This window comes from Rhagoletis pomonella, unplaced genomic scaffold (genome assembly GCF_013731165.1).
Source record: "Rhagoletis pomonella isolate Grant_MI unplaced genomic scaffold, Rhpom_1.0 Rhpom_scaffold_00002, whole genome shotgun sequence".
NCBI classification, from domain to species: domain Eukaryota; kingdom Metazoa; phylum Arthropoda; class Insecta; order Diptera; family Tephritidae; genus Rhagoletis; species Rhagoletis pomonella.
This window is the reverse complement of record NW_023458556.1, coordinates 29,558,332-29,574,729: the sequence shown is the minus strand read 5'-3', so window position 1 is coordinate 29,574,729 and position 16,398 is coordinate 29,558,332.

Genomic DNA, 16,398 nt, shown 5'->3' with positions numbered 1-16,398 from the left:
TAATCTTTGCAAGTCATTATAATCTACAAATCAACATTTATATTTATATGTCTTTATATTTGTAGGTATATTTAGAATTTTTCCTCTTCTACTACTATGGTATCACAACTACTTACTTATATACTGAACGATCAGTTGATTTTTCTAAAAATATATACTTACACAGAATAAGTGCTTTAAAACCTTATCTACTTAATTTTTAATCTAAGTCTTAAACATAATTTAAATGTACCTTAAGTAGTTGAGTGTTTTATACATTTTATATCCATAAATATGTGTTTAAAAGTTGAAAGTAAAGAAGATAATATATAACATAACCTCTAATTATTCTAAAAACCACATAAACATAAAAAAATGTTGCATGAGCAACATAGAAATCCTAAGATCAACTTACATATTTAGTATAGTAGTAAACAAAAAGGTAACGATGTAGTCCTTCTCAACAGATCAATCAAATCAGTTCATATAAGAGAAAAATAACTCTAAAAGTTTTCATATTAATTAAGAATTCTCTTATTGTCCAAATTAGTTTCCAAGCAGTGACCGAAAAATACCGTTAAATATCCAGATTTTTATTTTTAGATCAATGTAAAATCGTTAGTTTTTGATTTTTATTTTTTTGATCAAATATAATCGTGCTTATTATTGTGGCGTATTTGGATTTATATTTTTCATTTTGAACTTTTTTTGCATCTCGATTTTATCGTTCAAATTTAATTGCTATTTTGTGTTTTTTAATTTTTTTCGACCAAAAATATGGCGTATTTGGATTCATATAAATAATTTTTGACCGTTTCGAAGCTTTCATGATTTAAAAAATTAATTCTGAAAATACAATTATTTGATCACAAACATAATATAACGGTTAAACTTGATCGTAAAATTATAAATTCCATTTTAACGTTTAAATAATGATTTTTATTATAATCAGTGGTGCAATACCATAGCCATAACCATAACCATATGTAGTCGTAGCATATATCTGTTCAATTATAACGACGGGCAAAACCAACAAATTTTGATTGTTATATCAAACCCCCTCCTTCCTTAAAGAATTTTCTGAGTGCGCCCCTGACTTAGTACTACTCCCAAAGCAGCACTTTACACCTTGTTGCATCTCTCGCAAGCAGACGTATCGAAGAACATAGCGTTCAAAATCGACGCCAAGAACAGTTTGTGTGCAGGTCCTTCGAAGACCTTAGTAGAAATATGCGCGGGGGCATGAGGAGTGGTCGGTGAACGTCTAAACAGGTGGGTCGAAAATGGAAAAAGGCGAAAAGGATGGTAGTCATCTGCGCGGAGCTCGGTCTCAACAATTCCTATAAGCTCCTAGACCACTGTAGCGTTTTCCAGGCAGAAGTATTAGCCACAAAGAGGGCGGCGGAGCTACTAAACAGCAACGCCACAAACGAAATTTCTGTATCGACAGTCAGGCTTCCTCATTAAGTGTGGCAGAGTGCAGGACAGATTTAGAGCTGTACTGGGTTTCGGGAACACGTAGCAGCATTAGAGCAAAAACATTAAGCTGCGTTTATTTTGTTGTTAATCTTTTTATATAAAGCGCACGAATTTTCTCCTATCCCTCAAAAGGGAAGACGCTAGGTTACAGCGTGGTGTTGTAACGAGATATAGCCTGCTGGCATCGTACGCCTTAAAACTGGCTCTGACCAACTATAAACCTGTAGCTGGTGCTGAACGAAAGATTATACAATGTAAGACATCCTCTGCGAGTATCCTGCCTTTAACGGATTACAGAGTAGTCTCCAAAATAGGGTCAAAAGGTCTTCCGGTTTACCAAGAGGTCTGCTATGTTCTTAAATATTGCTCCTGGTACTCAGTGATTGCTGTGGTCTCGGTGGAGCCACGTAACCTGATCTAACCTGCTCCTGACTATTTTTTATTAAAAGTAGGACAGGAGAATTTTTAACGCCCACTTTGTCACTAGCATTTTTGTCATTTAATGCCCAGTGGAAATCCGGCATACATAACTTGAAAATTTGAGGACATTAGAAAATTTTTAAATTATATGAAATATGCATATACTTATGTGAGTTTTTGCGGTGTAAATTAGTTTCAAATATCTGCAACGTACGTTTAGTGTTAAAAATTACAAAAGGTCTTCTAGAATAAAATCGATTTCTTAGGCAAACATTGAGTAATAAATATTTTTGACATTGATCGAATAGTTGATGCTTTTTCGCTTTGGAAAACTTCATATTTTTTAATACCTATTCGTTTGGTGAAAAAAATTAGAGTTTGTTACTAAAAGTTTGAATATGAAGAAAAAGCTGCAAATAAATAAATCTTGCGGAAGGAAGAAGTATGTACTTAACTGTTGTAAAGTTTTAAAAACTGTCAGAACTCCAATAAAAAATTAGCTTTGCACTGTAAATTAAGAACCACTATTTCATTGCAATGCATTTAAACTAATTTGAAAACTTAAAATGTGGTTAAGTATAGAAAAATTGTGTTTTCATATTAAATTATGTAACTGAAAACTTGAAAAACGGAAAAGCTTTAAAACAAATAGTTATAACAATTGTAAAAACAAAAACACATTACACTTGTAAAAAACATAATTTAGTGAGATATGTATGTAGAGCTAGAGCAAAAGGGAAATATCAAGCAACATAAGCAAGGGTTAAACAACAACAAATTATAATAAGAATAATTTTAGACAAACTGTAAGCAAAAACAATTTTATGCCAGCAGAAGAGATAAAAAATACACAAATTTCTTAAATATTTTGTCTCACTTTTACATTACATTTTAAAATATGTATGTATGTACTATTACATAAACAAGTAGAAACACAACTAACCAAACGAAATACTACACTTATACATACGCGTGTATATATTTAAAGTACATTGCATAATTTGGTACCAGTATGCATACCTTTTAACCTAAACTAAATATTTAAATATGTAGCATAGCATAGTTGATCGTAGATCTTTTCTACCTGAAGTTGCGTTACCAAAAAAATGTTTGTTAGTAGTTTTTAGCTCAAAAATGTTCCGAGAGTTTTGGAAAACATTTATACATATTTATATAGAGAATATAGAGAAAAAACACATCCTAATACATACATACATACCAACTAGCAGTGAAGTGGCCAATTAGTTAAGTATACATGTAGCAGGAGATTAGTAATAGATTTCTTCAAAAAAAAGAAAGAGCTCTTTTGGTTTCTCGACTATTTACTTCTATTGTATTCTTCAACAACAAAAAAAAAAAACAAAAAAATTTTACAACAAGTTTTGGTTTCACCCATGAAACCAAAACGAGAGCAATGGCAAAAAAGCTTTATGGAAATGTGTGAAAACATAAAAACTAAATATACGTCGAATGTAAGCAAAACGTACTCCGGAGACGTTAACAGGCATTGAAGTTAGCGTATATACTAAATAGTGGAGTAAGTAACAAATTATATAATATCGTAAGAAAATACATATGTATGTATAATAAAAAGTAAAGTTTTAAATCGTAGTATTTACATATGTAAAATGAAATATACATACATTGAACCTACAGTATCGTTCATATCTATAGCACGCCATTTTAAGGCGATATTGCCACTTATGTTTATTCATTTTTTTGGAGACTTTACAATTAAAAACCCATATAAAAATAATTTTTTTCTTCTTTATACAAATAAATTGATTTTATTCGTTATATGGAAGCAAATGCGACAAAAAATTCGAGAAAATAAATCAACGGTAGTTTTTAGCCACTAGGAACTTGCACATTATCTCACTAAAATTTAATGGGCTATAACACTGTTTAGTAAAAAACAATCTAACAATTCTGAGAAAAAATATTGAAATTTGGGTGAACATATTTTGAATTTTTTTAGTTTCCTACAAAGTTTTAAAGGAGTTTTGTTAGGGAATGAACTGTATTTCAATTGAAAATTCTTAAAAATAAATAAACATAAGCGGCAAACAATATCACTTTGAAATGGCGTGCTATAGATATGATCGATACCGTACATACATTAATAAACTTCAAATATTTTTAATACTCTTATAAAATATAAAATACAAGCATTTTAAAGCGTTTCAAGTAATTGTAAAATGCGTGTTTTTTGTTATTAATTCCTGTTTCATCCATACATACTTATCGTCGTCATCATTTCAAATACCTTAAGTGACATTTCTGCTTTCTTTTTAAAGAAGCGTTAAACCTTTTAAATCTTTGTATAAATAAAATGCTTCAGAAAATTCCCAAACAAAGCAAGTCCCACGTTTTCTACTTCAATGTGGAATATATACCTACAAACTAGTTCAGTACTTCCAATAAAATGTCATTTAGCGCCTTTAGTAATCATGTTGACGATATGCATACAAATAAGTACTTACGTACTTATAATTTTGTTGTAAGCAATTTTATAATGAAGAATTTTATTTGTTTTTAATATAAAATAAAACTGTACTATGAAAAAGTATTTATCCATACATAAATATGTACTTGAATGTATAGCAACAAAATATTATACTAACTACTTATATAGAGTAAAGTTGAGAAATAAAGTTTATTATTACAAATGTTATTTCCATATTCTTTCATACCAAATTGAAGTAAGTATTTCTGATAAATAATGCTAAAATGTCCTTATACGAAGCTTTTATACCCCATTCCACTCTTAGCGCCATTTTCACAGTGGCGACCTACGTATATAATATGTATGTATGTCTTCCGCTATATAGACTGACACATAAAATTGAGATTATTTTCCCAAAAATAACCAACTGTATCAATGAATACCCGAAGCCCCGGAAAATAGCCACATCGGTTATGCTGATGACTTGAAAACCGACCATATTGTTGGAGCAAGGGTTAATGGTATACCACGCAGACCTCCTTCTTTTAAATAGCATGGCCTCAAGATCCTTTTAAGCCGATGAAGTGCGGTGACAGATTTAGCCGAAACTTGGAAAATACATGCTGTAAGGCCTAACAATTCCAAGCATGAATAACCCAAAAATTCTTGTGGCTATCTTCGACACAAAGTCGCAACAAAGTCCTTACTTCGCTCTCCGGCAGTACTTTGGGAAAAGACAAAGAAACGTTGTTAGCAACATATGAGGCAATTAGCCGGCTTAACTCTGCGGCGCATATTTGCTAACCAGTACGGGACTAGTGAGCGGAGCTTCAGATATGCCACAGAACAGCCCTTCGGTCAGCTAGGATATCACCACCACCAGAACATCACCAACACGGCAAAGTTCGGATGCTTCCAGAAAGGGAACATAATGTAGCACCTAGTAAGCAGTTTCTGGTCTGCGAGACGGCATCCACTAATAAATACATACCACAACCACTGGACCCGACGCTTTACAGGCTGAAAATTTACGACATCTCCGGAGAGGTCATTCCTACCTTCATCAATTCTCGTCTCGTAAATGCCGTCATCAGGGTTCAATCGAAACCCATTGAGTAAGAAGATCTTCAGCTGTTCCGACAGACCCCATTACTATGCCACAATCACGGTCTAGATATTGTAGCCAGCTGAACTTCTATTTATCCAAATTCCACCCTCTTCAAAAGAGGCACAACTCAAGAAGCAGATTCGGTTATATACATTAAGGCTTAAAGTATTATATTAAGAGAATTTAATCGTGATGCAAAAAATTGCATTAATCGGAGATAAGTCCTACTAATTATTTCTGCAAAAAAATCTACCTATTATTCAATTAGCGAATAAATGGGTAAAGTACGCATAAATGTATACATGTATGTCTGTAACTATATAATTCTCGCTAATATATAACGTTATAAATTATCTCACTAAATGCTCTTGGAATATAGTACTATGTTCCGTCATTACCCGCCGCAGAAATAACAAAAGTAACCCACATACTTTTACATTTACAGATGTGCATACATCTGTACATATATGTATGTATATATACTATATAGAGATACAGACCTCCAATTCAACGTCACAACGATGACAACAGCTGAAGGAATGACTGACGACAGCATCAACTTACTGACTGACAGACTGATTGTTTTTTGCGTACTTAAATGTCGGAGCAATCTCAAGGTCGGTTGGTGGTAAAAGTGGTATCGTATCGTACAGGGTTAACTGGCGAAATTAAAGTAATTGCGAAAGGGTGATTATTTACAATGCGCGTGCAGTGCATGAACTGCATAGTATGTATGTATGTATGTAAGAATATGTAGATGAATGAATGGCACAACGGAGCCGAGCATGTAACGAGGACGTTGATGACTTAGACATGCCGATATACTTAATAGTGGTTGCAGCAGAATAATGATAATTGCTTTGCATATTTCAATTAAGTACGCATATATAAAAACATATGCACATGCGTGGAAAGGCACAAGGCGTGGGTACATAAATAGGTATGAACACATGTACGCGTAAGAAAGTTGTGGAGGTGAAGAGACAACTGTGAACAGCAAAAATAATGACCTTACGGCGGCCGGCGGATAGCAAAATTAAATAAAAGGCAAGGAAATGGAATTATGTAAGTACACGTGTATGAGAAATAAACTGTTACACTCGGTAATAGGTTGCCACAATGACTTTTTATTTGTTACCAATGTCATCAGAAAAAGTTGCCAGAGATAAATAATATTGCAATATATATTAAGTTAATGACGTGCTAAATAACAAATTATTATTATATATATATTATTGATCACACTTGGAATAAAAAAAAGTTAGATATGAGTTTTAGAAGTTGCCGATGTCCAACGCGTTCTCTGCGGACAGTGGAAGGGAGTTCCAGAGCCTTACCGCATTAATAAAAAAAAAACAGTATTGAGGTGCATAAATAATAAAATCACGGAGTAATAAAATTTGAAGTGTACTCTTGGCAACAACTTTTAAAAATATTTCCTACACAAAGCTTTCTTAAACTTCTTTTGTTTGACTTGACATCATTTTATAATGTTTCATTTTACTTATTGACTAAATTTAATTTGAATTATAAACAGATGGCAGCCCTATTCAAAATACTTTCACACTAAAGCTTTCCCAAATCTCACTACGTTGCCGCCCACATTGTAATGCTTTATTTAACGTATTAATAAAATTTAACTTTATAAATAGCTGGCAGTCTCTTTCAAAATGTTTTCGTGATTCATTTTTTTATCTAGCTTTTTTTTCTAGTTCGTGTGACATCTATATTGTAAAATTTCGTGGTACTTATAATTTAAAGCAGAATTTATCTTTTTAAAAAGATATGCTATTTGCTAATACTCACACACTCATTCAAAAAATGTCACATTTAAAATAGTAGCAGAATTTAATATAACTTGCCAATTAAAATGATTATAAATTATTTAGCAAGTGGCAACCCTCGTCAAAAATATTTTCGAAATAAATACAACTTTCTTAAAACGTGTCTTGTGCGATGTTAAAATATTTTATTTAAGTTGTTTTTAAAATTGATTTTGAATTTATAAACAGGTGGCACCTCTTTAAAAATATAACTATTTAAAAATATAACTATAAAATAAAACTCTCTTAAACATTTCGCAATTGAACCCATTTTAAAATATCTCCTTTAATTTATTAATTAATCGATTTTAAATTTTTTAACAGGTGCCAACCCCTTAAAAATATTTTGGAAATAATACGCTTTGGAACCCCTTTAACTTCAGACTCACATTGTTGCAATATATTATTTAATTAATTGATACTGTCGTGGACATGCTTATTGCAACAAGAGGATTACTAGGGGCGACTTTTTTATTTTGCTACTGAAATGGCCATATTTATCCGAATAAACATTAAAATCTGGAGTAATTCTAGATCCGGGAAAGAGACGGTAGCTATAGCAAGAGTTTGTTAGAGATCACACCATTCTAGTAACAAACGAACATTGGAACGTACAGGAAACTGGTCTTTCTACTATATACTATATATATAAATTTTAACCCGAAACGCACGTCGTTTTTCTTAAGTTTAAGCAGAAAAGAAATTTTCTTCCCTATGAAGACGGCCCTGTTCCTAATATGGAATAAGAATGGGCGTATATTGAAATTGATAAAGATGGAAAAAAAATAGCAATTGTGATAAAAAAAAATTACCAAAACGGCAACGCTGCGCTGTAAAGATGCAATATCGTCGCCTCAGAAAACGGATGACGAATGTGCAAAATCACGATTTTGGGATTTTGATGCAGATTTACTAAGTTGGACATGCTCTTTCGATTTCTGCAATCCATTTTTTTATATCTCCATTTTGAGATATTTCGTGCGCATTTTGTCGTATGTTACATAATATTAATGATTGGGTATGCATTTTGTTATATGTGCTGAAAATGCGTCACATACGACAAATTCCCATACAAACGTACCTTTTTTTTAATCATAAAACGTTTGTCGTATGTGGCACATACGACAAATTCCCATACAAATGTAATCCTTTTTTAATCATAAAACATTTGTCGTATGTATCGCAAAACTTTGAACTTACGACAATTGGATGGTCCTCTACTATAACGATACAATTAAAATTGAAAATTAAACTAACTAATTTTAAAATTTTAAATTTTTAAATTTTAGCTTGCACTGAGTCTCCAATGAAATGAAAGAGATAAAAATGTACAAAAGACTGAATTTAAGTATTGTTTTTTGTTTTTATATAAAGAAAACGTATGTTCGTAACATATTTACAGCATAAGAGATGTACAGATTTTTTTTATTAAATACATGATTATGTTTTTGTTATGTTTTTTCTAATAAGTAATCATTATTTAATAAATATGTCTCTTTTTTTCATCAAATTATACCATCGTCGTTGAAATAGATACTTTACTGTTGTCGTATGTTCTGTGGACAAAACAAAGTGGTGAGTAAACGCTACTTACGACAAATGTATACGGAATGAAAAGTAAATTTTCTCATTAACGTTAAGAGATATTAAATGTAAAAATATGGGAAATCAAAACTAATAACACCAACTACGTCTCCGTCAAAAGTTACAAAAATCTACCGTACAGTTTCGGATTAATTCGACCTTAAACTTCAAAGTCAATTTTCTCAAAACCGTGTTTTGTAACATTCGACATCCGTTTTCTGAGACGACGATATGTAGTATTTGATTCACTCATACGCCGTGTAGTCATCTCATAGCATGTACGTGTGTAGGTACATGCACACAAACATACGTACCTCTACATATTGAATATTTGTTTCCAAGCGAATATATTGAATTTTATTAATCCCACCAAAGGCTTAGTTCAGTGTCAAGGAGGGCCGCGCTTTTTTTTTTTTTGATATCTCCCACTTCAACTAGTTTAAAGCCTCGCCAGTTCGAAACCTCAAGATTTTCCACAGGAAGCCACTTCTGTATATCTATGTACATGATATTATATTTTAACGTAATATATCTAACTATAATTAACTCCAAGTACAAATTAAAAGCATATTTATTTAAGTACTTATGCATTTATGTAATTTTTAAATTACTCCCTTCAGCACCATTTTATTTTAGCTATTAAAAGTGAATCATCAAAATTACCACAGCCACGAATAAATAAATGCTCTTAATATTGTTGAGCTGAAGTAATTGAGGAATTTTATTTTACGATGAAAGCTTCCAGCGGCGAATGGCAGTTTTTCGAACGAGTGAAGTGAATAGTCTGGAGAACAAGCGCGTTGTCTGTTGTGAAAACAAAAAATTCGAAGAATGCGGAAAACACGCTTGCAGTTAATACCAGTAAATGCCGCAAAATAAGAACAGTAATTTTACTTTTTTATTTTTTTATGTGCATGCATGTGTGTGCGTGTATTTACGTTGTTTCTGGGTGCAGCGATGAAAGATTATTTTTGATGGTCAATAAACAATTTGACGATATAAGAAAATAAGGAGCCAAAATGGATAAATAATAAACAAGAAAACAATTACCACGGAAAGCGTAGTTTATCTAGCATGCAGCCCAGTAAGTAGTAGAACATGAATTTTCAATCTTAGTTACATTGAAAGGATAACGAAATTTACTTGAATGGTTTATTATTTACTAGACAGAGCAAAACATGATTTCTATAACTAATAAAGAAATATATCGAACACCGTCTTCAAAAGAGTCACCACTCAAAATTTGGCTTTTTTTGTGATTATGCAATAAAAATGTACGCAGAGCTGTTATTTACCTTTCAGCAAAAGCTGGAGCAAATTTTTGTTATAATTTGTTAAAAAAAACCTAAGGTAAAGTCGCTTTTGCCCATAAGATTATCATGTGCTAAGAAAGAGTTTTCCGCATTTTCTGACAAACGTATTATTTGGAGTTGTGCCTCTTTTGATCTGATCTGGCGACCAAATGTAGAAATCTACGATATCTTATAAATAAATAGATTTCGGAACATGTATCCATATAACTTTAGAATGGCTTCAGAGATTTTACCCTTTGTTTTTGTATTTGCAGTAGTGGTTGAATTTCAATCTCTGAGCGAACACTATAATATGTATACATATGTATACCATGTTAGGGAATGAACCAGATATGGGGAAAATTACACAGAATATAAATGAGAATACATCGACTGAAAATATGTGCGCTGGGTAACAAGAATAAAGTGGCATTACAAAGCAATAGAGTAGCGAAAGCTTAATAAAAAATGGAGCGTAAAAGAAGCGATAGCAACGCCATTGGCCATGACACTCTGATGATTATCATCGTTCTGTTCGCGCGTATAATCAAATAAACGCTCTTCTGGGGCATAGAATTGGATGCTGCTGCTGGCATCAGTGTCAATAAATAACACTACACTCTAGTAAATAGAATAAAAACATCTAGTGCTAGTTGGTAAGTTTCAATTTTAATTTTTTTAAAAAGAGTGAGTCTGATGATGCCCAACATTTTTGGTATACAAATTTAGGTATAATGAGATGTAGTCTTTTGGAAAGTGGTTACTATTGAAATAGGGATAATTAAGGCATTTTAAAATCTATGTCTTTTTAAAGGATAAGACGTATTCAATTTCACTTTTTACTACCGAGTTTATACCAGAGCGCATTTATTTAAAGGGTATTACATTTAGTTAGTCCACAGCATGGAATGAAGAATTTCATCTAGTAAACCATGCATTTAGTGGTCATCGTACACACATATTTAACATTTATTTTCAATGCTGTGCAAATACCCAATAGCAAATAGTGCTATTGGATGCATACAAAGTTCGAGGAAATGTACTTAGTTGTTTGAATTGCAAAACGACTTGAGGGCGCACGTCTCAATTATAAACTATAGTTGAAAACTCATGTAAGCATATCACTCTGCCTGTGTTGTACTACTTTCGAAGCACGTTTAGGCAATTGGCGATCAACATAAATTTCTCGCAATATTACGCTGCATAAAAGGTTGAATAATATCTATCTATTTTCTATATACACATGTAGGTACATCATAATCGCAAAAAAAAACCGAAAAAAGCCCTTAAAGTTTTTAGTGAGGTTAACGGCATGGCTGGAAGCCAACATAAGACTGCACACCTATTGGGTGCACGGTAATGAAATAGCAGATGAGACTGCCAAAAGCGCTACGAGTAGAACTCCGACAAAGGCTTTTCAAGCGTCCAACGCTTTTCAGGCTGTCAGCACTTTAGACAGCACTACATTTGACATTGACAATAAGGCTTTCTATAATAATGCATTCTAGAATATGTTGCCACTAGAAGCGATTCCAAATTTTATGCTGGACAGTGCCGGCCACACGAATACAAAAATATCTGCATATGTGTGTGTGCCAAGCGTGTGAGAAGCGAAAGCATAACATCCTGCTTACACATTGTTAGCGTTGGTGTGGAAATACTAAGCCAAAACTGCGCAATGTGCACGTTTAGGCCGGCACTGGTACATACGGCGTTACGCATACACCCTGGCATACCGAATAGAGCAAAATAACGCAGAGTATGTACGGTGAAAACAATCAAAATTAAAAACTAACTAATCGTAAAATTTAGTTTTACATTTTATTTAGTGAAACAGAGCCATATATGAGTATAAGGCCAAACGGCGAGCCTGAAAATTGTAATTACTTTGTGAAGATGCTAGTCAGGTGTTTGAAATTTCTGCAACTCCCAAGAGCTAACCTCATGACTTTCGCATAAGGTAATACGAAATTTGCACGCAGCTTGAGTGTTTAAGTACCTGAAATTTCTATGCAATAAATTTAACTATTTGCAAGGAAAATTGCGTAGAGTACAATAAAGTGGCAAAGGTTATTTGAATGCTACATAAAAAATTCATAGCATAAGCGGTTTAAAAATATCTGAGTCTTTTTGTGACACTTAAGAATTTTGAGATCTTTGTTTGGCTTAAAATCATCCATAAACTTGAAAGTAGCAGTAATGATGTGTGCTAAAGTTAGTAATTTTCTTGCTGCTCATAGAAGCCATTAAGGCAAGCAATTAAATATAACAAATTACATTCAAATTAAAGAGCTGGTTCCATATTTATTATCTACCTATTAGTAGAGGCAAACCAGACGACAGCTGCATTTTATGTCTCCCTAAAAGCTGCTCAGAAAGCAGTGTTTAAAACCAGGAGAGAAAATTTAAACACATTTTGATTCTATGTGTGAGCGTGAAAATATGGCTATTGCATTTGCATAGCCCCCCACAAGACAGATGGTATTAAGCAGTATGCTCATATGTACATATGTACGTATAATTTGTACAATTCCGTATTTTATGGCTAATAAAAATAGAGTGTCTAGCTGTGATTTTCAAATAATAGCTTCTATTCACTTAACTTTTATGATAATTTTTTCGATTATCTTAGTTAAAGTTTACAAAGGGCTTCTTTTTATGCATACATAATATTTTTGGTTGGACAATCCTAAGTTACGATATTCCAATGTTTTTCATTTAATTATATTTTTCGCATTCATCCAACACGAAGTGATCTTTCCTAATAGATTTTCTAATGTGAAAACGTAAATGTAACTACAGCTGGTTAATCCCTCTTCCTAGTGCAACAGAAAATAAATTTCTTTGTGAAAGCAACACACTCCTTTCATTAATTGTGAGTATAACATTTTAATATTTCTCATAAGTTGCATACAAGTCAATGCTCCTATCTAGATAAAGTTTAAGTTTACTGCTCTAAATCAGCACGCATACGCAATGAAATAGAAGCAGCATACATATATACATATGTATGTCTGTATGTATCGATATGCACGTATGTACATATACATAAGTAACTCAATGGAAATCAAAACGAATTTTAGAAAAGAGAAATTATTTGAATCGTAAAAGTGTTATTAGCTGTGACATAAAATTCAACACACTAATCAAATTTTCAAATCAAGAAAATTAGCATATCTCATTTTGTCTATTCAAATCTGCATAAAATAAGTAAAAATCTCCATGCAGCTATTTCGAACGTAAATTTATGCGTATAAAAGTGAAAAAAAGCTATTTAAAGTAGAGTGACAAAATTGGCAAGTGACATTAAATCGTAAACAACAAACCAATTAGTGAGTCTTCATTTTCTTTGAATTTTTATTTTGTGATGAACTTTATTTACTAGTGGAGCTTATGCAAAATTTAATCAAAATTCAAAATTTCTAAGATTCAAATAGCGATCAAATTTGACAGCATTTTTCAATTGAACAAACAGAAATGAATATATTACGCTTTACTGGCTAACCAGAATATAGTATCACAGCCACAAGCTATTTCGCTAGCTACATCAGCAATATTGCACCACAACCACAGCTACATATTGTGGGCAGATTAGAGCATTTTTAGAATATTTTAACTTTTGACAGCTTTTGCTACATACCACAGCCTCACCATTCTGGTTTGCCAGTTAAAACTAAAAGTCTGCTACTTACGCTGTGATATCAAATATGTCTATATGTACACGTGAAGGTATAAAATAATGAACACTTTCTAAAATCGAAACAGTTTTACCTGTCCTTTCAGATGTATCCCACTCTTCTCCGTGTAGACAAGGCTTGTAACCAGCAACTTTATGGAAAATCTGACCCAAATATGAATGTATCATTGGAGTTCTGGAATTTTTTTGTAGGTTGTAGAGATCACCGATTACAATTCTGGATGCGAATTCTTAGAATTCAATGTGACGGATTCTAATCATAGTTATTTTTTAAACCGAGAGAAATCTTGGGAGACCTATAACACCGTGCGACAATAACAGAAAAATTTCAACATACATGAAGCAATTAATTTACACACGAAACTATAGGCTAAATATAGAAAAACTGCATTTTTGCATGACGTCAGGATTTTTGTAAGGACTTTGTAATATCAACGATATGATTAGTTCCAAAACAAAATAACAATATGGGCACCAAATGAAAGACAATTCTGTAGAATTTAAAAAAAAAAATAAAATTTTGTGTGGTTCACAAGGACGAATATTTATTGAAAATGCCTTTTTAATTAATTTCATATTTTGAGGTAAATAAGTTAGAAGTTAGTTATATTAGTTCTTAAGATATAAGTTCCCCAACAAAAAGTATTGTAAAATTTCAAATATATTCAAGGATAAAATTTAGAAGGACATTTACAATACCTTCTCGCCGTTATGCACCAAAAATTATAATATGTTTTAATTCAACACAATTTTCCCCTACCAAATTTTTCAAAAGTCAAGGTCTTTAAAAAAATCATGACGTCAGAGAGAAAAACTAACAACGCAGTTTTACTATATATCTGGCCCATAATTTCGAGAATATGTTAATTTTTTGTGCGTAAAATTGACTCCCGCACGCTGTAATTGAATTTCATTTCTGAGACCTTTAGATTTATAGTATAAAAATAAAAATACCTGGGGATAGTATGAAGGTATAAATCAACACTGTTTTAAGGCTAAAACCTTTTATGGACAAATTATAGTACTGATAAAGGCCTTTTCTGTGACATAATTATTAATACAATTCGGATATCAAACAAGAAAGTTGCCACAAAAAAACGCGATTGAGCTATTTTTAGTGGGTGCCTATAAGAACTGTTACGCCCATAATTTTCTCTAAGCAAAATGGTTCAAATAAAACTAACACACAATAAACTTTTAAAATAGCCACTCTTGCTCATATACCCGTAGTTGCGCAGGTAGCGTATACGTCCCGTAGCACCCTATGCAGTCAAATAACACTTACTTACTCGCATGCCTCAACTTAAAAGTCATAGTATTTTAAAAAAAATTAAATATTGGCATGGAAGATTTTTACACGGCATTCCGCATGCACATATATATTACTCTCTTCATGTATACAACAATCTTAGACTGAATTTCGAGTGTGCCAATAAAAATTGTAAAACTGAAATTTTAGTTTCTCAAATCATTGTCATCTTTCATACAATGTAATTTAATTTTAACATTTTGTGATATCTTAAATTATTGAAATTAAAAAAATCGTAAAATTTCAAAAATTAACAAAACATTGTACATACATACATATACATATGTATATATAATCCATCTCTTTCCATCGTGTAGGTTTTTTATGAATGTACCTTTACTTTTTGGTAAACAAACATTTTTAATATACTCGTGTGAGTGTTTATGTGCGTAAATTTGCACACTTTGTTGACACTTCATTCAAGGTTTTAGCACATATGTAGTATACCAGTATGTAGGAATATATATGTATGTCGTATACTACTTCGACATAACATTTACCGTGCGCGGATATCCGCTACAGCCGTAATGGCTTTACGAGCATATGAAAAGCAAATTCCTTTGAAAAAAAAAACAGGAAAAATACAAAAGGAAGCTTATCATAGTGTGAGTAAAATGCTTCGACAGCAAACACATATTTTGCCATTTTTCAGCTTATTCACGCATATTTGCACGTTGTCATTTGAAAAATAAAATGCCAAGAAATATTGTCACTCTTCCGCTTAGCGCAAGGCAAGTAGTGACTATGCGTTGCGCAATGCAGGATAAAGTGCGGGGGAGTAAAAAAAAAAAATTCATGGTATTCCAAAAATTCCTGACATGCACTCGAACATTTGGGTGTGTCGCATCCGTTGAGACTAAAGTAGCGGCGTTTGAACAAAAGCCGATTAAATATTTAGTGTGCGTATGTGTGTGAGGAGACTTGGCAAAACATACAAAAAATCCCAAAAAAAAAATTCATAACCAAACAAAGAAATATTATCATTTTACATTTTTCGTAGCAAAAAGCAGGTATTAATGGCCAGCTGTGTTCTTTTTCAGCGCGGAGGATCTATGCTGACTTCTAAAGCAGCACAACTAAATAAAAATCACAGCTGATCGGTAAAATCAAGTTACATAAGTATGTATATATGTATGTTCTTGTTTACAGTATTTGAACAGAAATGCTTAAAGGAACACAAGCTAAAGTTAAAATGCGCTGGTGAATATGTTGACCGCTTTTGTAAAGAAAAATAATTTCATATTATGTCCCCTAAATGAAA